The 26,440-nt window shown below is 42.3% G+C and overlaps 1 long non-coding RNA gene across 1 annotated transcript; it reads right to left on the reverse strand.

Annotated features, from left to right (window-relative positions):
• Positions 1–434: 434 nt before the first annotated feature.
• On the reverse strand, positions 435–25,306 carry LOC130842537 (uncharacterized). The gene is made up of 3 exons (XR_009050464.1): positions 25,229–25,306; positions 3,107–3,161; positions 435–1,791 (listed from the first exon to the last, which is right to left on the reverse strand). It is a non-coding gene; the product is annotated as an uncharacterized LOC130842537 (long non-coding RNA).
• Positions 25,307–26,440: the final 1,134 nt, after the last annotated feature.

The following is a 26,440-nucleotide window of genomic DNA, read 5'->3' on the forward strand; positions in this document are numbered from 1 at the left end:
CATCCCTGACTGCAGATTCCAGCACTACTGAGTTTCTGTCTGCTCCTTCAGAAACAGGCATCAAACTCTTCTGGAAAAAGGGTGAGGCCAGAACTGAAGTGTTTCAAAATGGAGGAGTGGCTTCCAGACATGTACAAAGAGTGGCCGCGGTGGAGCTGGACACAAAGACAGGGCTTCTTAAGTGTCAATGACTCATTCCTGAATCCTTCAGGTTCTGAGAAAACCAGAAGCTCCAGCTGGGGCCTGAAGGAAGCTAAGATAGCACTTCCTCCTTTTTGGAGAGACGTTGCAGGGCTCAAGATTTTCTCTAGCTTCCCAGGAGCCAAGATGATCTTGCTCAAGTTCAGCTCCCCAGTATCAGCTGCCACAGATGTCACAACTTGAGACTGGAGGAAGACAGAAGATATAGCTGGTCCCTTTAAAGAGAGCTGCGGAAGGCAGGCTGTGGCAAATAGAGCAGGCCCTCAGTCAGGGGAGGCTCTGAAGGGAAGGGCTGGGGCAGGGGAGGCAAAGACAGAGAAATGGAAAAATATGAGAAAGAGAGAGAGAGACAGAGACAGAGAGATGGAAATACAGTGCGATGTAGAGTAAAAGTGAAAGAGATGGAAGACTGAGCTAGAGAGACAAAGAGAGAGAGAGAGATACATATGAGAGAGGGAGAGCAGGAAAGGGAGAGGAGAGACAGAGAGACTGGGATTGAGGGAAGGAAGACAGAAACAGAAAAGCAGAAGCAGAATCAGAGAGATGGATTGAAGGAGGGAAAGGTAAAAATGAACAGAGAAAGATAAAGAGAGAATGAGAGAGAATAATAAACAGAAAAGGGCCAAAAAGACAGTCTGAGGCTGGGAGAGAGAGAAAGAATGGGAAACAAGAGGCTAAGTGCAAAACCTGGGCACAATCATAGAAGGGCTCACATAGGAAAATTAATACCTAAGTAACAAGAAATCACTTGAAGGATTCCCAGCTCAGACAGCCCCCAACCCAATCCCTGGACCCTGAGAAGCCGGCCCCACCTGTCCATCCTTGGACAGCTCTGTTAGAAAGTTCTTCCTTATTGTCAAATCAAGAGGGCGAGAGTGAACAGGATGGGAGCACAGAGCAAACTACCTGGGCTGGACTCAGTTCTGAGAGGTCTAAAGTGAAGAAAGTCTGAGGGCAAGTCCTTTGGGGAGAATGAGTGTTGCCCCCAGGCAAAGAGGAATGCCAGGGGCAGATGCGAAGCTGGGGTATAGGCCAGAGGTGTAGAGCAGGGTCGGGGTGGAGGAGAGACGGGATCCAACAGGAAGTGGGTTCCAGGCAGTTGCTGAAATTGGTGGATAGGTGGGGTTGGGGCTGCTGGTTGGGGTCGTTCCAAAGGGCCGCCTACGCAGAACTCAATGCTGCCTACTTGTTGCCTTTGTCCATTGGTCAGGATGTGGAAAATGCTGGATTTGATGTTTTGAAAGGCAGCTCCATGCCTTCCTAGCTGTGTGGGCCTGGGTATTAGTTTACTCATCTGTAAACTGGGGACAATACTCCTCATCTCATATTGTTGTTTGGATGATTCCAGGTGATAATAGAGTGAAAATACCAACAGAAGTCTGGTTTAACTCTACTGCTGGAACCACGCAGAACACATTGGCTTCCTCTGCCCATGACAGCCCTTCAAAGGGCTGACAAAGCCTCGGGCCCCTTAAGTCTTCTCTTTTCCAGCTCCTTCAACCATTCCTCAGAGGACAGGATGCCTCTTGGATTAGACACTTAATGGAAGATCTCCCAGGGAGGATGCCGGGAGGCAGGCAGTGAGAGAGCCTGGGAAAACAAAAGCACCACATTTCAGGGGGCTCTTTAAAGACGTCTAGCCCTGAAAGAGATCATTTGGCCCAAACCACTTTCCTTTTGCTAAATTAAAACCTCCCAGAAAGCCACAAGGAAAACCTGCTAGGGCAGGCCCTCCCCAAACAGTCGGTTTATGGGGTAGAGTGTGGGGGGCCTCGACTACAGTTGCTCCTCCACCCCCAAGAAAGAGCCACAGGGCAGGGCACTCTCAAGAAAGCTCCCCTAGAGCTGGAGCAACACTGCCCTGGGGTTCGACCGAAACTCCAGCCCCACAAGATGCCAGGCAGGAAGGCTCTCTAGACAGATGGGCAGTGCTGGCGATGGAGGAGGATGGGGGGAGGAGCTCAGCTGTGTGCTAAGGCCCGGAATCTGGGACCTGCCAACAGAGTGAGTCAGGAGCAGAGGAAGATTGACCCAGAAATGGCAAAACCAGGGCTCTTCAGCGGGGGTGATGGTGGGAGAATGGGAGTGGGCTATTTTGCAACATTAATTTTGTAGTCCCACAGGCACCTTTGATGTGCGCTCTCAGTGCCCCTCTACCTGCCAAAGCCCCCTTCATGTCTCAGCAGCGGCGGCGTGAGGAGCTCAAATATCTTGGGGAGCTGGGGACCTGCGGGGAGTGGAGAGAAGCTGAATGGGGGAGCTGTTCTGAAGGGGAGGAGGGAGGCAATGGGGAGCAAGGCAGGCTGGTGAAGCCCTCCCCCCAGCAGGCACTTCAATAATCTGATTTCCATAAAGAGAACTTTCCTGGCCATAAAGATTTTATTGAAACTCCCAGCAGCCTGATAAAAGCATAATTCCACTGACCACAATCTACCTAGGAATAGCTCCAGGATATTAGGCTGAAACTAAGCAAAGCTATCCCTTCTGGAAGGCTGCTCTGCTCCCCTTCCCCCTTCCCCCTTTTCTCCTACGGGCAGGAGGGGCCTCCATTTGGCTCAACTGTGGACTATCCACACTCCATGGGGAAAATGTTCATCCAGCCCTGAAAATAAGCCCAGCTCTACAGGGTTGGGACAGAGAAAAAGGAGGCCCTGGCCCAGGCAGTACAGGAGTCCGCTGACATTCCTCCTGGAGCTCCACGCCTGCCATGGCGTGGTCCAGATTTGCTGTTCCCGCATGGTACATACATAAGGCTCTGAAAGAGGGGCTTTCAGCTCTGAGCCCCTGACTGGGACCCAGGCTAGAATTAGAGTCTCCAGAGAGATGGTTGGAAACAACATAAAAGAAAGACTCTAGACTCTAGTGGCCTAAAGTCCTGAATCTGAATCCTTGCTCTGTTGCTTACTGGCTATGTGACCTTAGGCAAGTCATTTGTCTTCTCTGAGCTTCAGCTTCCTTATCTGCAAAACAAGGAAAAGAATGCTTACTTATTCAAAGTGTTAAGGATAAGTGAGAGAATATGAGCTGCCTGGTGTGATGCCTGGCATGAAGTAGGCTGTCAATACCCGCTACTCATCACAACCTTATTCTCCCCACCCCACACGACCCCTCCTATCTCCTCATCTCTGCAGTTGGTCATAGTTCCCCTCAATCATAATTGGTCCTCCACCTCCAAGAAAGAGCCACAGGGCAGAGTACTGCCAAGGGAGCTTCCATGGAGCTGGAGCAACTCTGCCTCAGGGTCAGACCCCAACCCCAACCCCATGAGAAGCAGGGCTGGAAGGTGAGATAGATGTGCAGGGCAGGGGTTGATGGAGGTAGGGGAATGGCTCAGCTGTGTGCTTCCCTCTAGGAAGGAAAGGGCTTCCTTGTAGGAGACAATTGGTGTCAAGAAAACAGCCCACAGAATACTCCCTGATTCTATGGGTTAAAGTGCTGATTTCTGACTAAACTAACTCCCTCTGTAAGTTTAGGTAAGTCCTTTTCCTTCTCTGAGCTTGTCTCCCACCTGTCAAATGAGAGTGGGCAGTTAGATGAAGTGGCCTAAGTAACTTCCTTGTTCTGATTTTGTATGACTAAAACACTGCCTAAAATTCTGGTTAGTCAGGACTATCCATCTGTTTATTTATTCAACAAATATTTAATAAGCACCTTATATGTACCAGGCATTGTTCTAAATCCTGGGAATAAAGCATTTGAAAAAACAGAAAAAAGCTGCTGCTTCATAGAGCTCAATGAAATCAATCAATAAAACACATTGTATGCCAAAAGGTCCAAGGATAAAAATTAAAAGTAAGGAAGATGTATGGGGAAGGTTGGGGAAGGGCAGGGGTTAAAAACTATTTAAAAACATAGGGCAGACTTCACCAAGAAAACAACGTTTGATTGACAATCTGAAGTGGATATGGGAGCACACCATGCATATATCTCGGAGACAACTATTCCAGGCAGAGTGAACAGCCTGTGCAAAGGTTCTGAGGCAAGAGCACGACTGGCTCTTTGAGGAACATCCAGGAAATCAGCGTGCTGGAGAAGAGTGAGGGAGGGAGCTAGTAGTAGGAGATGAGCCTGGGTATTTAACATGGGGCAGTTTGCAAAGGGTCTTGTAGGCAAGTATAAGGACTTCAGATTTTATTCTGAGTGAAATGGGGAGCTTGTGGGAGGGCTTTTAGCAGAGGAGGGACATGGCCCTACTTCTGTCTTAATAGGATCCCCGTGGCCTCAGTTTAGAGAATAAACTGATGGTAGGAGGAGAGCCTGAGTAGAAGAAGTGAGGCTAAGTCAAGAGGCAACTACAGTGATCCAGGCAAGAGGTGATAGTGGAGCAGTGAGACTACAGTGAGCTGCAGAGAGAGGAATCAGCAATGGAGGAAGCCAATGGAGTAGCTTCCATGAAGGGGAAAGTTGTCATGGAACTGTGGGTCAGGGAACAGGGCCAAGAAAGGGCCAGAGCTGCCCTGCCCTGCTGTAGAGCATGCACAGATGACCTCATTGATTGATGGGCCTGGAGAGATCCAGGTCCTGAGGAGGACAGAGTCAATTTACTCGGGTAACACCCAGGGTGATTCTGTGACCTCTTCTTTACATCTCTTCTCCTTGGTTAGGGCAGGAGTGGGAAGTGTGACAGCTCTGCCCATCAGGGAGCCCCCCTGAGAGTGGGGATCAGCAGGATTTCCATGCTTCCCAGGGTGGGGTATGAACAACACCCCTTGATTTCATGCTATATCTGAGAGCTGCCTCTGTGGGCTGCCCACAGAGAGTCCCATATAAAAGTGGCTACCTGCAAATGTGTCTTAATAGTTAGCAAGAGAAGGTAGAAGGCAATACTCAATAGTGTAGAGATAGGAGGCAGGCATATTGGGGGTGGACAGAAGGCAAGAAAGCAAGGGAAAGAATTCAACATTAAGCCCAAAGAAAGGGTTAATTAGAGTCAATCCAGGGGCAGTTAGGGAAGAATGAATGTGGTCCATGTCTGTAGTACAAAGAGGCCAACCTGCTCTTTGGTCCAGCTCTGTCAATGATTTGCTGAGCACCAGTTTTCTAGTTTAGGCAATTAAAGATTTGGACAAAATGATGTCTTAGGAAAGTCTCAGCAGGGAACTTGTAGATTGAGAGTGTTTAAAACTAGACTGGAGCCTCCTTGAGGGTTGGTATCCTAGTACTTAGCACAGACCCTGGCACAAATCAGGTCCTCAACTAATGTCTGTCGAGTCAGGGCGGTGGAGTGATGCCTGAGATGGCAAGCTCTCTCTAGAGCTTCCTAGTTTCAGCTTCTATCAGTCCTCCTAGGGAGTATGTTTATTGTTTTTGCTTGATTAGCCCTTATTATCCAACTTCTTTTTTAAAATTTTTTATTATTTTTTATTGAAGTAAAGTTGATTTACAATGTTTCAGCTATACAGGAAAGTGATTCAGTTTTATATATATATATATATATATATATATATATATATATTCTTTTTCAGATTCTTTTCCAATATATTTATTATAAGATATTGAGTATAGTTCCCTGTTCCTTGTGCTACACAGTAAATTATCCAGCTTCTGCTAAGATAATCTATATATTCCTTAAGGAACTACCCCACTCCTATACTCAGTCTCTGTGGTTCAGTTAGGGGCTGACTCCACTCTTGGCCCAAGGGAAGAACACGTGACTCAGGCCTGCCTCCATTTCCCTTGGCCACAGCAATTAGTTTAGAGATAGGCACAATTAATTTAGAAACTTAGTTCTGGAACTTTTGACAGAATTGTTGGGAAAAGACAATTTCTCTTTACATTGAATTTGGAGTTTGAGGATGTTAACTTGGACCTGTTGGCCACCATCTTGTAACCACAAGAGAGCAGAACTGAGGGAACAAGAGCACAAGACTGAGTCTTAATGATTGCATGAGGCTCCAGATCTAGCTATGCCTGAAGCTAGACCTACCCATGACTTAGCAACTTTGTAACATGATTAATATCTTTCTTTAAAAAACCTTATGCCTATGTCAGTTGGATTTGAGTTACATGCAACATGAAGAGTGCTGTGAATAATATACATCCTCCTCACCTTCCCTATGGTCCAGTCACTCAGGGTCACTTGCCAGTCTTAAATAAGTCATGAACTTTCATATCTTCATCTTTTGCACAGGCTACTGCTTTGTTCACAGATGTCTCTCCAGAGTCAGTCACTCAGATGAGGACAACAGGAATAGTAGGGTAAGGGCTTTCAAAAATCTACTACTCCTTAAAAGCAGTGAAAACTCCAGAACAAATGGTTAAAATCAACTTTTCCAGAACCCTGGAAAGTAACCAAAAGTTTACAACAATATGAGGGGCATATTTTGGGGGGGAAAAAAAAGCCTGCTGATTCTTGGTAAAAAAACAGCGAGATTTGTGAGATTTGGCCCTGTCCTATTCCCATCTCTTTCTCCCAAACTCCATAGTAGCCTGGAAAACCAGCAGCCTAGCAGCACCCAGAGGGAGCATATCAGGTTTGAGGATCCTCAAAAGGCCCAGTTTCTCGAGAATTGTCACTACTTGACCTGTCTAGCAGCTCCTTGGAAAAGTATCATTCACAAAGCTTATATTTGACCTGGCTCAGAGTTCACTCAGTGGGAAAAAGATCCCACCCCTAGAGCATTTGCTGAAAACAACTAGTAACAATTGTTTAACACCACAACAGCAGTACCAGTTGGGGCAAATAAGAGACTATCTGGTCAAAAAACTTAAAAGGAAGATCTGGGGAATGAGAAGTTCATAGGGGACTTTGAAATGCTCTGATATTTCATATTCCTGGGGATCTAGGAGGCCACTTGCATTTGCAGGGCTGTGTGCATGCACCAAATACACCTGGAAAGGCCCTACAGTTTCACCTCTGACTGACATTGGGGCTTACTGGATGTACAAAGTGATGGCTAAGGCAGAGTTGCAAACTGTTGAAGCATTGAAGCAGTGTCCCAACACACGCACATGCACACACACACGCACACATACACACACAGCCCCTCATCAAAGGGTTGATGATTATTCATTCAAGTTATTTAAGGAAATCTCTGTTCAATCATTAGTGATCACCAAGCTAACCAAGCATTAACTTCAGTAGCCACATATGACAGAAAATGTACTTTACAGAATTAGTTAGGAAAAGTCACAAAACAGACAAACAACAACAACTAAAACAAGCAGTAACAAAACCAAACCCTGAGGATTGGGGAGAAACTGATTTCCAGTTGCCACATTACAGTATTGAAATGTCAAGTTTTCAACAAAAAACTATGAGACATGCAAAGAAAAAAGTATTGCCCATACACAGGAAAAGTAACGAATAGAAACTGTCCCTGAAGAAGAATAGAGGCTGGACTTACTAGGCAAAGACTTTAAATCAGCTATTACAATATATGTTCATCAAAATTCAGTTAATTTATCACAGCAACAGGCTAAAGAAGAAAAATTATATGATCATATCAACAAATGCAGAAAAAGCACTTGATCAACTCATGATAAAAACTCTCTTGATAAAGAACATCTACAAAATAACTTACAGCTAACATCATAATTAATGATGAGAAACTAGATGCTTTTCCCCTAACATTAGGAACAAGGAAAGGATGCCTGCTCTCACTGCTCATATTCAACATTGTACTGGAAGACTTAGCTAATACAATAAGACAAAAAAAAGTATACATATTGGGAAGGAGAAAATAAAAATGTCTTTGTTCACAGGTGACATAATTGTCCACATAGAAAATCCTAAAGAATCAACAAAAACTTCTGGGACTAATAAGCAATTATAACAAGGTTGCAGAATATAAGGTTAATATAGAGTATCTTTTTTAACTGGAGGAAATCATGCCTGAAGAATTAAAGGGCATCCAAGGGGACTTCCCTGGTGGTCCAGTGGTAAAGAATCTGCCTTCCAATGCAGGGGAAGTGGGTTTGATCTCTGGTCAGGGAACTAAGATCCCACATTCTGTGGGGCAACTAAATCCACACACCACAACTATTGAGCCTGTGCACCTCAACTAGAGAGCCCACGTGCTACAAACTACAGAACCCACATGCTCTGGAGCCCATGTGCCACAACTAAGGACAAGCCCATGCACTGCACTGAAGAGCCTGCATGCTGCAACTAAAGATCCCACATGCTGCAACGAATATCCAGCACGCTGCAGCTAAGACCTGACACAGCCAAAAATAAATAAAATAAATAAATATTTTAAAAAGAGAATTAAAGGGCATCCCAATTGGAAAGGAAGAAGTCAAATTATTTCTGTTTGCAGATGACATGACCTTATACAAAGAAAACCCTAAAGATTCCACAAAAAGTTGTTAGAACTAATAAACAAATTCAGCAAAGTTGCAGGATACAAAATCAGCAACAACAAAAAATCAATTATGTGTCTACACATTAACAGCAAATAATCCAGAAAGGAAAAATTTTAAAGAACTTTCATTGAGATACAATTGACATACAATAAACTGCATATATTTAAAGTGTACAATTTGATTTTTTTTCTTATTAGTAATGTATATATGGCAATCCCAATCTCCCAATTCATCCCACCCCACCCCACCCCGCCCCACTTTCCCCACTTGGTGTCCATGATTGTTCTCTACATCTGTGTCTCTATTTCTGCCTTGCAAACCAGTTGATCTGTACCATTTTTCTAGATTCCACATATATGCATTACTATACCATATTTGTTTTTCTCTTTCTGACTTCATTCTATATGACGGTCTCTAGGTTCATCCATGTCTCTACAAATGTCCCAATTTTGATTCCTTTTAAGGATAAGAAATATTCCATTGTATATATGTACCGCATCCTCATTATCCATTCATCTGTTGATGGACATTTAGATTGCTTCCATGACCTGGCTATTGTAAATAGTACTTCAATGAACATTGGGGTGCATGTGTCTTTTTGAATTATGGTTTTCCCTGGGTATATGCCCAGTAGTGCGATTGCTGGGTCATATGGTAGTTCTACTTTTAGTTTTTCAAGGAACCTCCATACTGTTCTCCATAGTGGCTGTATCAATTTATATTCCCACCAATAGTCCAAGAAAGTTCCCTTTTCTCCACACCTTCTCCAACATTTATTGTTTGTAGATTTTCTGATGATGCCCATTCTAACCAGTGGGAGGTGATACCTCTTTGTAGTTTTGATTTGCATTTCTCTAATAATTAGTGATGTTGAGCAACTTTTCATGTGCCTCTTGGCCATTTGTATGTCTTCTTTGGAGAAATGTCTATTTAGTTCTTCTGCCCATTTTTTGGTTGGGTTGTTTGTTTTTTTGATATTGAGCTTCATGAACTCTTTCATATATTTTAGAAATTAATCCTTTGTCTCTTGACTCATTTGCAAATATTTTCTCCCATTCTAAAGGTTCTCTTTTTGTCTTGTTTATACTTTGCTGTGCAGAAGCTTTTAAGTTTCCTTACTTTTATTCTTCTTTATATTTCCATTATTCTAGGAGGTGGGTCAAAAGGTGATTTATGTCAAAGAGTGTTCTTTATGTTTTCCTCTATGAGTTTTATAGTGTCTGGCCTTACATTTAGGTCTTTAATCCATTTTGAGTTTATTTTTGTGTATGGTATTAGGCAGTGTTCTAATTTCATCCTTTTACATGTAGCTGTGCAGTTTTCCCAGCACCACTTATTGAAGAGGCTGTCTTTTCTCCATTGTATATCCTTGCCTCCTTTGTCATATATTAGTTGACCATAGTTTATCTCTGGGCTTTCTATCCTTTTCCATTGATCTATATTTTTGTTTTTGTGCCATATTGTCTTGATTACTGTAGCTTTGTAGTATAGTCTGAAGTCAAGGAGTCTGGTACCTCCAGCTCCATTTTTTTCCCTCAACATTGCTTTGGCTATCGGGGTCTTTCGTGTTGCCATACAAATTTTAGGATTTTTTGTTCTAGTTCTGTAAAAAATGCCATTGTTAATTTGATAGGGATTGCATTGAATCTGTAGATTGCTTTGGGTAGTATAATCATTTTCACAATGTTGATTCTTCCAAACCAAGAATATGGTGTATCTCTCCAACTCTTTGTATTGTCTTTGATTTCTTTCATTAGTGTCTTATAGTTTTCTGAGTACAGACAATAAACAGCATGTATTTGGAGTGTACAATTTGGTATCCCAATCTCCCAATTCATTCCCCTCCAACCCTCCACGCTTTCCCCACTTGGTGTCCATATGTTTGTTCTCTACATCTGTGTCTCTATTTCTGCCTTGCATTTCCTCTTTCATAATTGTTAGCATTTGCCTTATGTATGGAGATGCTCCTATATTGGGTGCATATATATTTATAATTGTTATCTCTTCTTCTTGGATTGATCCCTTGATCATTATGTAGTGTCCTTTCTTGTCTCTTGTAACATTTTTTATTTTAAAGTCTATTTTATCTGATGAGTATCACTACTCCAGCTTTCTTTTGATTTCCATTTGCATGGAATATCTTTTTCCATCCCCTCACTTTCAGTCTGTATGTGTCCCTAGGTCTGAAGTGGGTCTCTTGTAGACAGCATATGTAAGGGTCTTGTTTTTGTATCCATTCAGCCAATTTGTGTCTTTTGGTTGGAACATTTATTCCATGTACATTCAAGGTAATTATCAATATGTATGTTCCTATTACCATTTTCTTAATTGTTTTGGGTTTGTTTTTGAAGGTCCTTTTCTTCTCTTGTGTTTCCCACTTAGAGAAGTTCCTTTAGCATTTGTTGTAGGGCTGGTTTGGTGGTGCTGAATTCTCTTAGCTGTTTCTTGACTGTAAAGCTTTTGATTTCTCCATCGAATCTGAATGAGATCCTTGCTGGGTAGAGTATTCTTGGTTGTAGGTTCTTCCCTTTCATCACTTGAAATATATCATGCCACTCCCTTCTGGCTTGCAGAGTTTCTGCTGAGAAATCAGCTGTTAACCTTATGGGAGTTCCCTTGTATGTTGTTTGTCATCTTTCTCTTGTTGCTTTTAATAATTTTTCTTTGTCTTTAATTTTTGTCAATTTGATTACTATGTGTCTTGGCATGATTCTCCGTGGGTTTATCCTGCCTGGGACTCTCTGCACTTCCTGGACTTGGGTGGCTATTTCCTTTCCTATGTTAGGGGAGTTTTCGACTATAATCTCTTCAAATGTTTTCTCGGGTCTTTTCTCTCTTCTCCTTCTGGGACCCTTATAATGTGAATGTTGGTGCATTTAATGTTGTCCCAGAGGTCTCTCAGGCTGTCTTCATTTCTTTTCTTTTCATTTCTTTTCTTTATTCTTTTCCACATCAGTGATTTCCACCATTCTGTCTTCCAGTGACGTATCAGTTCTTCTGCCTCAGTTATTCTGCTATTGGTTCCCTCTAGTGTATTTTCATTTCAATTATTGTATTGCTTATCTGTTTGTTTGTTCTTTAATTCTAGGTCTTTGTTAAACTTTTCTTGCATCTTTTCAATGTTTGCATCCAGTCTTTTTTCAAAGTCCTGGATCATCTTCACTATCATTATTATGAATTCTTTTTCTGGAAGGTTGCCTATACCCACTTCGTTTAGTTGTTTTTCTGGAGTTTTATCTTGTCCCTTCATCAGGTACAAAGTCCTCTGTCTTTTCATTTTCTCTATCTTTCTGTGGCTGTGGTTTTCATTCTGCAGGCTGCAGGATTATGGATCTTTTTGATACTGCTGTCTGCCCTGTGGTGGATGAGGCTATCTAAGAGGCTTGTGTACACTTCCTGATGGGAGCACTTGTGGTGGTTAGGGCTGGGGGTTTCTGTGGTGCACAGAGCTCAGTAAAACTTTAATCAACTTATCTGCTGATGGGTGGGGCTGAGTTCTCACCCTGTTGGTTGTTTGGCCTGAGGTGACCCAGCACTGGAGACTACAAGCTCTGTGACAGGGCTAATGGTGGACTCTGGGAGTGCTCATGCTATTGAGCACTTCCAAGAACCCCCACTGCCAGCATACCCATCTCCACAGTGAGCCACAGTTGCCCCCCACCTCTGTAGGTGACCCTCTAACACCAGCAAGTAGGTCTGCTTCAGTCACCTATGGTGTCACTGCTCCTTCCCCCAGGTCCTGGTGCACACACTACTTTTTGTGTGCCCTCCAAGAGTGGAGTCTCTGTTTCCCTCAATCCTTTGGAAGTCCTGCAATCAAATCCCACTGACCTTCAAAGTCTTATTCTCTGGGGATTCCTTCTCCCATTGCCAGGTCCCCAGGTTGGGAAGCCTGACATGGGGCTCAGAACCTTCACTCCAGTGGGTGGACATCTGTGGTATAACTGTTCTCCAGTTTGTAAGTCTCCCACCCAGTGGTTATGGGATTTGATTTTATCGTGATTGCATCCTTCCTACTGTCTCACTGCAGCTTCTCCTTTGTCTCTTGGAGTGGGGTGTCCTTTTTGGTGAGTTCCAGTGTCTTCCTGTCAGTGACTGTTCAGTAATTAGTTGTGATTCTGGTACTCTTGCAAGAGGGAGTGAGCACATGTCCTTCCACTCCACCATCTTGAGCTCTTCTCCCCGGGGGGTTGTTTTCCATAACATTGTTTTCTTGTAGTGGTCTAACAAAATAGCCAAAATTATTTTGTTCTTATGTAATATTCTGTCTCCTTTTTAATCCTGGGTGTGTTCCAAAAAGGAAATTAAGAGAACAATTCAGTTAACAATAGTATCAAAAAGGATAAAATACTTAGGAATAAACTAAAGCAAGGAGGCAAAATCTTGTACACTGAAAAAAACAAAATGTTGCTGAAATAAATGAAAGAAGACATGTAAAGTGAAATATATCCCATGTTCATGGATTGAAGGACTTAATATTGTTAAGATGACAATATTTATCCTAAGAGATCTACAGATTCAATGCAATCTCTGTCAAAATCCCAACAGTGTTTTGTTCTTTTTGTGGTTGTCGTTGTTGTTGTTTTCAGAAATGGGAAAAGTATCTTAAAGTTCATATGCAAGTTCAAGGAGCTCAATAGCCAAAATGCTCTTGAAAAAGAAGAAAAATGTCAGAGTACTTACATTTCCTGATTTCATACCTTACTACAAAACTACAGTAAGCAAAACAGTGGAATATTGGCTAAGGACAGACATATAGTGTAATGGAATAGAATAAAAAGCCCAGAAATAAACTTGTGTATATGGCCAGATGATTTTGAACAAAGATGCCAAAACCATTCAGTGGGGAAAATACAGTCTTTTCAAAAATGGTGCCAGGAAAACTGGATATTCACATGCGAAAGAATGAAGTTGGACCCTTACCTAATAGCATATACAAAAAATTAACTCAAAATTGATCAAAAACCTAAACATAAGAGCTAAAACTCTAAGACTCTTAGAAGACAACATGGGAGGAAATCTTAATGGCATTGGATTGACACCAAAAGCACAGGCAACGAAGAAACATAGACAAATTGGATTTCAATATTAAAAACTTTTATGCATCAAAGGATACTATCAACAGAATGAAAACACAACCTATAGAATGGGAAAAAATATTTGCAAATCATATAGCTGATAAGGGATTAATAGCCAGAGTATATAAAGAACTTCTAAAACCCAACAACAACAACAAAAAACCAAACAACCCAATTCAAAAATGGACAGAGGACTTGAATTGACATTTCTGCAAAGAAGATATACAAATGGTCAGTAAGTACATGAAAAGATTCTCAATATCACTAATCATCAGGGAAATGCAAATCAAAACCACTATGAAACACCACTTCACAAACATTAGGATGTCTATTTTTTAAACCCAAAGCCCCAAAATCACAAAACAGAAAGCAATAAGTACTGGCCAAGATGAGGAGAAATTGGAACTGTTGTGCACTGCTGGTGGGAATCTAAAATGGTGCAGCTGCTGTGGAAAACAGTAAGACAGAAAAATAAAAATAGAATTACTATATGATCCAGCAATTCCACTTATGCATATATACCCAAAATAATTGAAAGCTGTGACTTGAACAGATATTCATACACCTATGTTTATAGCAGCATTAGCCACATCAGTCAAATGATGGAAACAACTCAAATGTCCATTGATGGATGAAGGGATGAACAAAATGTATGTACAATGGAATATTATTCAGCCTTAAAAAGGAAGGAAATTCTGAAAAATGCTGTAGCATGGATAAACCTTGAAGACATTATGCTAAATGAAATAAGCCAGACAGAAAAAGATAAATATTGTATGATTCCACTTATGTGAGATACCTAGAGTAATCAAATTCATAGAGACAGAAAGTATTTACGTTATGTATGTTTTAACACACACACACACACACACACACACACACACCCAAGAACCAAATAGAAATTCTAGAGTTGAAAAGTACAGTAACTGAAATGAAAAATTCTCTAGAGGGGGTGAACAGCAGATCTGAACTTGAACTGAGATTTTCCAGTCTGAAGACTAAAAAGAAAAAAAATAAACTATGAAGCAAAATGAACAGAGCCTCAGAGACACATGTGATATCATTAAGTATTACAACACATGCATAATGGTAGTCCCCAAAGGAGAAGAGAGAAAGAAAGCAGCAGAAAAATAATAACCCAAAGTGCTAAATTTGGTTAGAAAAATACAACACCAATTTACATATTCCAGACGCTCAGTGTGAACTTCAGATAGGATAAATGCAATGAGATCCACACATAGGCATGGCATAGTCAATTGATAAAAGTCAAAGACAAAGAGAGAAACTTGAAAGCATTAAGAGAAAAATCACATACAAGTGATTAGTAATAAGACTGATGAGATTATGAGAAGCTAATTTCTCATCAGAAACCACAGAGGCTGAAAGACAGTGGAATGACATCAAAATGCTGAAAGAAAAAGATTGCCAACCAAGAATTCTCTGTTCAGCAAAATTATCCTTGAAAATTAAGGAGCAATTAAGGCATTCCAAGATTTAAAAAATAAACAAACTGATATTCCGTTGCTAGACCTACCTAGTGTTATTTCATCACCAGACTTTCCTTGCAAGAAAATACAAAACACTGTTGGTGGGAATGTAAGTTGGTACAGCCACTATGGAAAACAGTTTGGAGGTTCCTTAAAAAACTACAAATAGAACTACCATATGATCCAGTTATCCCACTCCTGGGCATATACCCAGAGAAAACCATAAACCAAAAAGAAACATGTACCACAATGGTCATTGCAGCACTATTTACAATAGCCAGGACATGGAAGCAACCTAAATGCCCATCAACAGATGAATGGATAAAGAAGATGTGGCATAAATATACAATGGAATATTACTCAGCTATAAAAAGGAATGAAATGGAGCTATACGTAATGAGGTGGATAGACCTAGAGTCTGTCATACAGAGTGAAGTAAGCCAGAAAGAGAAAGACAAATATTGTATGCTAACTTATATATACGGAATCTAAAAAAAAAAAAATGGTACTGATGAACCCAGTGACAGGACAAGAATAAGGATGCAGATGCAGAGAATGGACTGGAGGACATGGGGTTGGGGGGGCAGGGGGCGAAGGGGAAGCTGGGACGAAGTGAGAGAGTAGCATAGACATATATATACTACCAACTGTAAAATAGATAGCTAATGGGAAGTTGCTGTATAACAAAGCGAGATCAACTCAAGGATGGGTGATGCCTTAGAGGGCCGGGACGGGGAGGGTGGGGGGGGGGGAGTCACAGGAGGGAGGGAGTATGGGGATGTGTGTATAAATACAGCTGATTCACTTTGGTGTACCTCATAAGCTGGTACAAGAGTGTAAAGCAATTAAATTCCAATAAAGAGCTTAAAAAAAGAGAAATACTAAAGGGAGTTCTTCAGGGTGAAATAAAAGGAGTCTTGAATCCACAAAAAGAAATAAAGAGTACTATTAAAAGTAACTATATAGGTATGTAAAAGACAGTACAATTGTATTTTTGTTTGTAATACTTTTATTCTATCTGACTTAAAAGACAATAGTATAACAAAAAAAACCCCACATATACAAACATAAAAATACATTAAATTAAGTTATACCCTAGGGGATGGGGCTATGAAATGGAGTTATAAGTGTGAAGAGAAAAATAAATTATGTAAAGTATTTTCAAAAGACAATGGCATAAGGCAATAAAAATAAAATTGTATTAATGGACTTATAATGTATAAAATTGAAATTTATACTACAATAACAGCACATAAGAGGGAAGAGGGGATGAATATATGGGAGCAAAGTTTGTATACTATTGATATTAAGTTAACATTAATTCAGACTTGAATGCTTTAAATTAAGATCTTAATTGTACTCTCCAGGGCAACTACTTAAAACAAGTCTCAAAAATGCATGGTAAAATACATGACAAGAAAATAAAAATAGTACATAAAAATATCTAATTAACACAAAAGAAGGCAGTGATGGAGGAACAGAGGAACAAAAAAGACACAAAGCATATAGAGAACTAATAGCAAGTGGCAGGTATAATTCCAATCATACCAGTAATTGCATTAAATGTAAATGAATTAAACACCTCAATCAAAAGATAGAGATTAGCAAAATGGATTTTGCAAATCCATGACCAACTATATATTGTCTAAAAGAGGCATATATTAGATTTAAAGTCACAAATTGGTTGAGAATAAAAGGATGGAAAAAGATATATCATGCAAATGGTAACTATCCAAAAGATAGCTGGAGTAGCTATATTAATGCCAACAAAATAGACTTTAAGACAAATTATTACTAAGAAAAATGTTTTATAATGATAAAAGGGTCAATTCATCAGGAAGATATAAAAATATAAATATATATGCACCTAACAAAAGAGCTCCAAATTACATGAAGCAAACACTGACAGAATTGAGGGAAGAAATAGATAATTCAACAATAATTTTTGAAGACTTCAATACCCCACTTTCAATAATGGATAGAACAACTAGGTTGAAGATCAACAAAGATGTAAATGACTTGAACAACACTATTAACCAGCCTAATAGACATTTATAGAACACTCCACTCAACAACAGCAATATACATACTCTTCTCAAATGCACATGGAACAGTCTCCACAGTAGATCATATATCAGATTATAAAACAAGTCTTAGTAAGTTTAAAAGAATTGAAATAATACAAAGAATGTTCTCCACTCAAAATGAAAATAAATTAAAAATCAATAAAATGAGGAAATTTGGGAAATTCACAAATATGTGGAAATTAAACAACACAGTCCTAAATAATCAATGGGTCAAAGAAAGACTAGCAAGAGAAATAAGAAAATACTTTGAGATGAATGAAAATAGAAACACAACATACCAAAATGTATGGGATGCACCTAAAGCAATACTTGGAGGAATATTTATAGCTGTAAGTGCCCATATTAGAAAAGAGGAAAGATTTCAAATACAGTAATAGCCTAATCATTCACCTTGAAAAACTAGACAAAGAAGAGCTAACTATACCTCAAGCAGGAGAAAGAGGGGAATAATAAAGATTAGAGCAGAAATTAACCAAATAAAGAATAGAAAAAACAATAGAGAGAATCAACAAAATTTAAGGTTGTTTCTTTGAAAATATCAACAGAATTGACAAACTATTAACTAGGCTGACCGAGAAAAAGAGAGAGATGACAAATTACTAAAATGAGAAATGAAAGCAGGACATGACTGTCATCCTTACAGAAGTAAAAAGGACTATATGAAGGAATATTATGAAAAAATGCATGCCAAAAAATTAAATAAACAAGATGAAATGGACACATTTCTAGAGGGAAATCACTGAAACAATGTGAGAGAAATCAATATTCTTTGAACAGACTATAACAAGTAAAGAGATTGAGCTAGTAATTTTTTAAAATCCCACAGAGAAAAGCTCAGACTCAGGTGACTTTACTAATGAATTCTATCAAACATAAAGAAAATATAATATCAATTCTTCACAATCTCTTCCCCAAAATAGATTAGTAGGGAACACTCCCCAACTCATTCTATGAGGTCAGTATTACCTTGATACCAAAACCAAAAACATCATAAGAAAACTACAGTCCAATGCATATAGACTCCAAAATACTCAACAGAATACTAGCAAACCAAATCCAACAACTTATAAAAAGATTTATATACCAAGAAAAAGTGGGATTTATCCCAGGAATTCAAGATTGCCTTAACATCCAAAAATGAGTCAATGTACACTATGTTAATAGAATAAAGGACAAATGAAATGCAATCATCTCATTGGACACAGAAATAGCTTTTTGACAAAATCCAACAAGCTTTCATGATAAAACACTAAACAAACTAGGAATAGAAGGAAACTTCCTCAATCTGTTCAAAGATTAGATGCTTTGCCCTAAGATCAGGAACAAGACAAGGATGTCTATTTTTACCACTTCTGTTAAACATTGTATTGGAGGTTCTAGCCAGGGCAATTAGGCAAGAAATATATATTCATAAAGGCATTCAGATTGGAATGAAAGAGGTAAAACTATATTCACAGGTGATATAACCTTTATATAGAAAATTCCAAGGAATACACACACACACACACACACACACCCCACTATCAGAACTAATAACCAAGTTCAGCAAGGTTGCAGAATACAAAATCAATATATAAAAATTAATTGTGTTTCTATACAATTATAGATTTGCTATATATAGCAATTCACAATCCGAAAAAGAAATTAAGAAAATAGTTCCATTTACATTAGCATCAAAAAGAATAAAACACCTGGGAATATATTTAATGAGTGAAGTGCAAGTCTTATACATTGAAAACTATAAAATATTGCTCAAATAAATTGAAGAAGACCTAAATAAATGGAAAGACATGACAAGTTCATGTATTGGAAGACAATATTAATATGGCAATAAGCTCCAAATTGATCTATAGGTTTAGTGCAATCCCTATAAAATATCCAGCTTATTTTTTTAGAAATGGATAAGCAGATCCTAAAATTCATGTGAAATTACAAGGAATCCAGAATAGTCAAAACAAACTTGAAAGGGAAGAACAAAATTGGAACACTCTTCTCAATTTCAAAACTCACTACAAATCTACAGTAATCAAGACAGTGTGATATTGACATAAGGATAGACATTGAGACCAATGGACTAGACTTGTGAGTCCAGAAATAAACTCTTGCATGTACAGTCAACTGATTTTCAACAAGAGTGCCAAGACAATTCAGTGGTGACAAGAATAGTCCTTTCAACAAATAGTGGGAAAACTGGATATCTGCTTGCAAAATAATAAAGTTGGACCCTTACCTCATACCATATTAAAAAATTAATTAAAAATGTGCCCAAATCACTCTATGTGAAGAAAATAAAATAGAACACCCACCCCCCCATCAGATATCAAGACTTATTATAAAGCTTTAACAATTCAAATACCGGTTATTGGTGCAGGAATACATAAACCCATGAAAAGAATGCGAAAAAGATCCAGAAATGTATCCATGTATATGAAAATTAGATACATGACAGAGATGGCACTAGCCTCACCCCACCATAATAACACACAGAAAGTAGGAAGCAATACTAATTCTGTACCATAGCCTAAGACCTGTGGTTACCAAGAGCAACACCACGGCTAATGATTTACCACTTGCAAAGAGAGTCTTTCAGTAAATCACGAGTGAATTTGTATATTTTTGGTTTCTGCAAATTCCATTATGGTTTAATTTTGTATGATTCATTACCTTAACCTGTTACTACTCTGTGGATAAGTGATTTTCTTCTTTGTAAGATTCAGAGTAAAAGGCAGGGTTACCTTGAAAAAAAATGTATTAGATGTAAGAGCTAAAAGTATAAAACTCTTAGAAGAAAACAGTGACTTTGGATTAGGTCCTTATGGTTTCTTAGACATGACTCCAAAAACACAAGTGACAAAAGATTAGATAAGTTGGACCTCATCAAAATTAAAAACTTTTGTGCTTCAAAGGATACCATCAAGAGAACAAAAAAGATAAATACGCATCACCAGATGGGAGAAAATATTTGCCAATCATATATCTGATAAAGGACTCATATTCAGAATAAAGAGCTCTTACAACTCAACAATAAAAAGACAAGCCAACCGATTAAAAACTTGGGAAATGATCTGAATAGATATTTCTCAAGGAAGATATACCACTGGCCGAGAACACATGAAAAGATGCTTGGCATCATTAGCCATCTGAGAAATCAAAACCACAATGAGATACCAGTTCATACACATCGCGATTGCTATAATCAAAAGGACAATTAACAACAAGGGTTGTCAAGGACGTGCAGAAATTAGAACCATCATACACTGCTAGTAGAAATATAAAATGGTGCAACTGCTTTAGAAAACAATCTGGCAAAAAAAAAAAAGAAGAAAACAATCTGGCAGATTGTTCTATGTTTTCAAAAATAAACACAGAATTACTATATGATCCAACAACTTCATATATATATATATATATATATATAGAGCCAAGAAAAATGAAAACATATGCCCACACAAAAACTTGTACATGAAGCTTCATAGAGGCATTATTCATAATAGCCAAAAAGTGGAAAAAACCCAAATGTCCATCAGCTGATGAATGGATAAATAAAATGTGGTTTATCCATGTGATGGAACATTACTCAGCTGTGAAAGGGAACAAAGTACTGTTTCATGCTACAACATGGATGGAGCTTGAAAACATGCTACGTGGGAGAAACCAGACACAAATGCCATGTATTCTATGATTCTGTTTGTATGAAATTTCCAGAAAAGGCAAATCCATAGAGGCAGAGAGTAAATTAGTGGTTGTCAGAGGCATAGGGTGGGGAAGGTAGGGATTGGGTATAAGATTTCTTTTTGGGTTGATGAAAATACTCTAAAATTAGATAATGGTGATAGTTGCACAACTCTGTGAATTTCCTAAAAACCACTGAATTGTGCAGTCTAAATGGATGAATTTTATGGTTTGTGAATTATATCTCAATAAGGATCTTATTTAAAAAAAAACTACTCGCTCAGGTTCATTCTTCTGTGAAGCAGTCCTGAGTTTCACAGCAAGGACAAGGCAACAGGAGGGAGAATTGGGAAGGCTTGAGTTGCTATTTCTTGAGCACCTCATCTTGGCAGGCACTGCGTTGGGTACTTTACATACCTCAACTTGTTTGAATCTACTACTAATTCTGTGAGGAAGGAATTACCATCTCCATTTTACAGCTGGCAAAATTGAGGCACTTGCATGAAGTAATGGAGGCAGGATTGAAACCCAGGTCTCTGCTCTATCCCTTCTTCCAGGGGCCTGGCTACAGGGGCTCCTACCATGGATTAGCCTGCTCCTTTGATCCCTTTGTCCCCGGCCATGGAGTGGAGGAGACAGTGGGCACCAGCTGGGGCTCAGTCTCTGATGCCCTGTCCAACTGAGCTCTCCCTCTGGGGGCTGCAGGCTGGGTGGGGGTGTGCAGATGAGCTCAGCTCTGGCTGGTGCAAACCTGTCTTGAGCTCGAGGCTCGCAGACTGGGTGTATTTTTATCACAGATAACAGGGAATTTCCCAACCTGGGGATCAATACCAGTTCATTATTCATGGTGGGGGTGTGGGGGTGGGGGTGGAGCCTGGGGCTGGTAGCTGGTGGCAGCTGTGCTAAAGGACTCCTGCAGGTGTTTCCTCCTCCTGACAGTGCTTCCTCCCTCCCTTCCCTCACCCTAGCTGGGTGCTTTACAAAGCTTACCTCGTTTATACCCGTGATCTCAGGAGTCAATAAGTAGGGTTGATCTCAGGGCTGGTTTACTAAGGTACTGAAGGTTTGGAAAGCTTGGGATGGAGGCCCGCAGGAGCACAGAGCCAGTCTCTCAGAAGTTCAGGCCTCAGCAGCTTCCTGAACCAAGAAGATGCCTTAAGGGCTCATTGTCTCCCCAACCAGCTATGCCCACCACCAGTTTGGGCCCAGATAGGGCCTTGCAAAAGTTCAGAGGAGACCTTGAGGAGCATCAGTTCCCAGGCAGGCAGCAGGAGCAGCTCCAGACGCTGGCCGTTGGCTCCAAGTGTACTGCATTTCTGCCATCTTGGGCTTCCCCAGCAGCCACAGGCACCCTGCTCCCTCCTCCCCCGGCCTCCCTCAGGACCCAGGCTGCTGCCTGGAGCCAGGCAGTCCGTGGAAGCCCCATCCTCTGTCCCCCCAGAGACAGATCAAATGACCATTAAGCTTTGAGCAGATGCAGACAGTTGAAGGTGAGGGCCCAGGGCAGGAAGCATTTTGTTCTCTGCTAATTGGCCTCCTATGGTCACCAGAGAGGGTCTGGGGCCTAGAAGGAAAAGAGCCCCATCAGTTCTCCATGGCTGCTCCTCTGTGGGCTGAAACCTAAGTGCTTCAGGCCTGGTGGGCAAGCAGATGTCTGGGCATCCCAGAGTATACAGCACGGAAGGCGAGAAGGGGGGTTCGCATATGGTTTCAGCCCTGTGGAGTCCAGCCTGCAGGGCCTCCCTGGGAGATGCAGGAGGGCCAGGGAGCCTGAGGGACTGGTGGCCCCTTCTAGGCTCAGAAAGAGTTCCCCAGCCCTGTCTGCTCTGAGGCCCCGGGCTCTATTCATCCCCTCTCATGACCGCTGAGCCCCCTTTACCAATTCAGACTCATAGGCCCTTATGAAACATCAATTTCCGCACCTTCTCTCAGGGTACGGACAAGGATGCTGAGACTCAGAGAGAGGAAAGGCTGTATTAGGGAAAGCAGTGGCAGAGCTGAGATAAAGCTCTCCATCCCTTACCCTGCCTGTGCCCCATTACCTCAGCTTAGAGATGCAAACTGTCAGAAAGTAAGGATTCGCCTTCTGTTTTCCCAGCCCCAGTGTCTGGTGCTTAAGAAATGTTCTAGACTGATGACTCCCTGATTGGAGCAGCTCCTTAGAGACCAGTTTGAGCTTTGGAAAAGCCTGATGACTGGCTTGAGGTGGGCTGGCCCCTGGCTTCTAGGTTTGGACCTCGGCTTTACAGCTGCCCGTATGCTCCTGGAGCACCCCACACACACCCAAGGCTATCTAATGCCCAGGTTTCCCCTCGCTCTGCTGCAGTGGCATCCAGGAGTCTGAAGCTCAGGCATATGTCACATCAAACAGACTCTGGTTCCCTGATTTCCCAACCTCCAGTCTCAGACCTTGCCATGTGCCAACACCATCCAGGGAGGGCCCACCCAGGTCCACCCAGGGAGAGACCAGGGAGAGACCAGGGACCAGAAAACTCTTCAGGCAGACCTTAGTCACAGAGAGGGATTGGCTTTTGAAATCTCTTTGGCTCTTGGCCCCCAGACCACCACGTCGCTTCTTTCTGGGTAATTTGAGAGTGCTATCAGTATCCTCCACCTCTGCCTCCCCGTTGGCACCCAAAGGAATCTCTTCCCAACCCGTCTCTCCCCTTCATCTCCTCCTTGTAGGCTTGAGTCCTTCAGGAAACATATCTGGGTCCCCCTGAGAATGACCAGATTCTGCAAGACTTCACGTTGTGGCTTCTGCTGGGCCCAGAATCAAATCAGCACTCCTGTCAGTGCCCACTGCCTGTGTCACGCCTAAGCTTGCTGTGCCCTTCAGGCACTGTTGTTGTGAGTTTGGCTATCCTTGCCAGGGCCTCCTTGGCATTCATGTTAGCTTTCCCAGCCATTCTCTTCCCTTTGTACCCACCCCACCCTCGGGCCCAAGCCAAACTAGCCTCATCCTGAGCCCTAGGGATTTGGCAAGATAAATCCTTAAGTGTGACAAGCATGGCAGGCACTTCGATGGGCCCCATCTTATTGATCCTCACATCAACCTGTTGAGGTGGGGACCCACAGTCCCAGTTTACAGATAAAGAAACTGACGCTCAGAGAAATACTCAGTGGCACAAAAAGTAAAACCAGGTCTGTCTGATTCCAAAGACGGAATTTGAACAGTGGGAATGAGATGAATTGGGGTCTGGGGAAAAGCCTGGAGGTGGGGCAGCAACAGTGTGAGCTTGGAGATAGCCTGTGTGAAACCTCTGAGAAGGCTGGGGAATCAGCACGGGCATTTATCGAGTACCTACTGTATGCTAGGCATTGTCCTAGGTGCTCTATATGCATTGTCTCCTTGAATCCACACAAGAACTTTGTGACGTCCATAATATTGTTGTTCCCATTTTACAGAAACTGGGGCACAGAGAGCGGAAGCAACTTACCTAAGGCCACCCAGCAAATAAGTGGGGGAGAGGACCCAGGACCTGAACACTTGCTCTTTCTAATTTGTGGAGACAGGATTGGATGACTGATTGACCCTGGGAAGTTCAGAGCCTGTACGCCTGACAGAAGGCTAGGTTGAGAGAACAGCCTGCAAACTGAAGTGTCGTGCAAATGTGCTCCAGTTGGGGTGATAGGCCAAAGAGCCCTGAAGGTGAGCTTTGTTGGCAAAGGCAGAGGGGAATAGGAGCGGCTCAGACCAGGGTTCCTCCCAGGGATAGCAGTGAGAGGAGGGTTAGACAGGGAGCCCTGCAAAATGGGGCCAGTTGGCCAACCCAGGTACTCAAAACTGGCTGAGTCGGGGTCCCCATCTGAATGACTTTGAGAAACCAAGAATCGGGGGTGTGAGCTAGCAGACAGCAGAAGCTAAGGCGGCTTGAAAGAAGTGAGGGGTCAGAGCTCTTGCTGGGTAGGGAGTCAAGGATCCACTGGCCCGTGGAGGTTGGAGAGGAGGCCCGGGTGTGTGTGCAGATGCCTGTCAGTGAACGTCGTTTGAACCATCAGCCGAAGCTCACAGCCTTGTTCTGGGGAACAGCACACACATGCCAATGCCTCTGAATCCAGGCTCACTGGGGGAGAGCGCAGGGGCAGACGGGAGAACTGGGGAGTTCGTCTCGAAGGGTGGCAGGACTTTGGCAGGCTGAGATGTGGGGAGGCACGAAGGCCTGGCGTGGTGGCCACATCTGTGAACACCTATGGAGTGGCAGCCACACCACATACCCAGCCTGCCCCTCCCTCCTTTGTTATGCCCAAACTCCTCCTTCATCGCAGCACTGGATTTTTATTGCTCACCCATCTGCCTCCCTCACCCATCAGACTAGGAGCAACACAAGGACGGGACCTGTCTTCACAGCCACAATTTATGGAGGGCCGGCTCTGTGCTGGCCATTTTACATACCTTGCTTCTGTCCATGGACGGAAAGTTCCCCGCTGTATCTCACTGAAGTCTGTAGACCTGGAGGCCTAACTTGGTGTAGGTCCCAGTGTGTTCAGCGTGAATGCCAGCGGTAGGAACATATGAAAAATGAGCGTAGGCTTTGGTGACTAACCTTGGTCACTGGGGTGGGGCCCTGTAGTGGTATTCAGGGGTGGGGTGTGGAGGGGTGTGTGTGCATCTGCCGGTCCCAGTGGCAGCTGACTCAGATCCCCTGGGGCTTGTGTGGAGGGAGCGATGGGGCCTGGCACTGAGTCTTCTGGGTTTCCCAAGGACTGTGGGGATGACACTGTGAGTTCCGCTCTGCTCCTCTCCCCTAGGATCCCCATGGTGAAGCCCGGTACCCCACCCCCACCCTACATCATCCCAGCTACTCTTCCTTCCTTAGCCCCAAATGAAATCTCATCAGCATATTAATAGGACATTATGGTTTCTAATGAGGATCCAGAAAACATTTATGGAGCAGATTAAAGACAGCTCCACCCCATTAAACAGCCCTGAGCCTTCCCAGGGGATCCTCAGGTGGGGGAGGGGTGGAGCAGCTGGGAAGAGGGGAGCTGTTTTCTCTGCTGTCCCACAAGAGGGAACGTGGAGAGAGAGAATTACAGGGAGAGGATCTGGGCCTAGACCACCGGGCCCCTGCTCCCCTTTTTTTCTGGGTTCCAAGTTAAGAGTTGCACCCACAGAGCAATGGCATTGCCGTCATCTTAGTCCCAGAAAACTCCTCAGGGCAAAGAGGTCCGATGCCTGGTGCCAACAGGCCCACCACACCAGCTGCGACCCTCATTCAGATCCAGCCCCAGCTCTAATCTCACCCAGGCATGGGAGTAGCCAAGGCTGGCCACGCTGCTACTGGCCTCTGCCTTTTTAGTTAGACATAACCCCATGATTGGGCATGTATTCTGTGCCAGGCACCACATGGGGCACTTCCCCACAAGGGATCTAACTGAACCCGTAAAGCAACTGTGCAAAGCAGGTGCCTGCCTTCAGTTGGCTTTAGACATGAGGCTCAGAGAAGGGAAGCAACTCGCCCAAGGTCACACAGCAACTCTGGGATTCTAATCTCAGTCTGTCTGGTTCTAAATCCCACATTCTTTCCTTTAGGCCACGAAGCTTAATGAGCACCTCCTCAGTATAAATGACCACACTATGTCGTGGGCTTCACCCCCCAACCTC

Source organism: Hippopotamus amphibius, chromosome X, assembly GCF_030028045.1.
Source record: "Hippopotamus amphibius kiboko isolate mHipAmp2 chromosome X, mHipAmp2.hap2, whole genome shotgun sequence".
NCBI classification, from domain to species: domain Eukaryota; kingdom Metazoa; phylum Chordata; class Mammalia; order Artiodactyla; family Hippopotamidae; genus Hippopotamus; species Hippopotamus amphibius.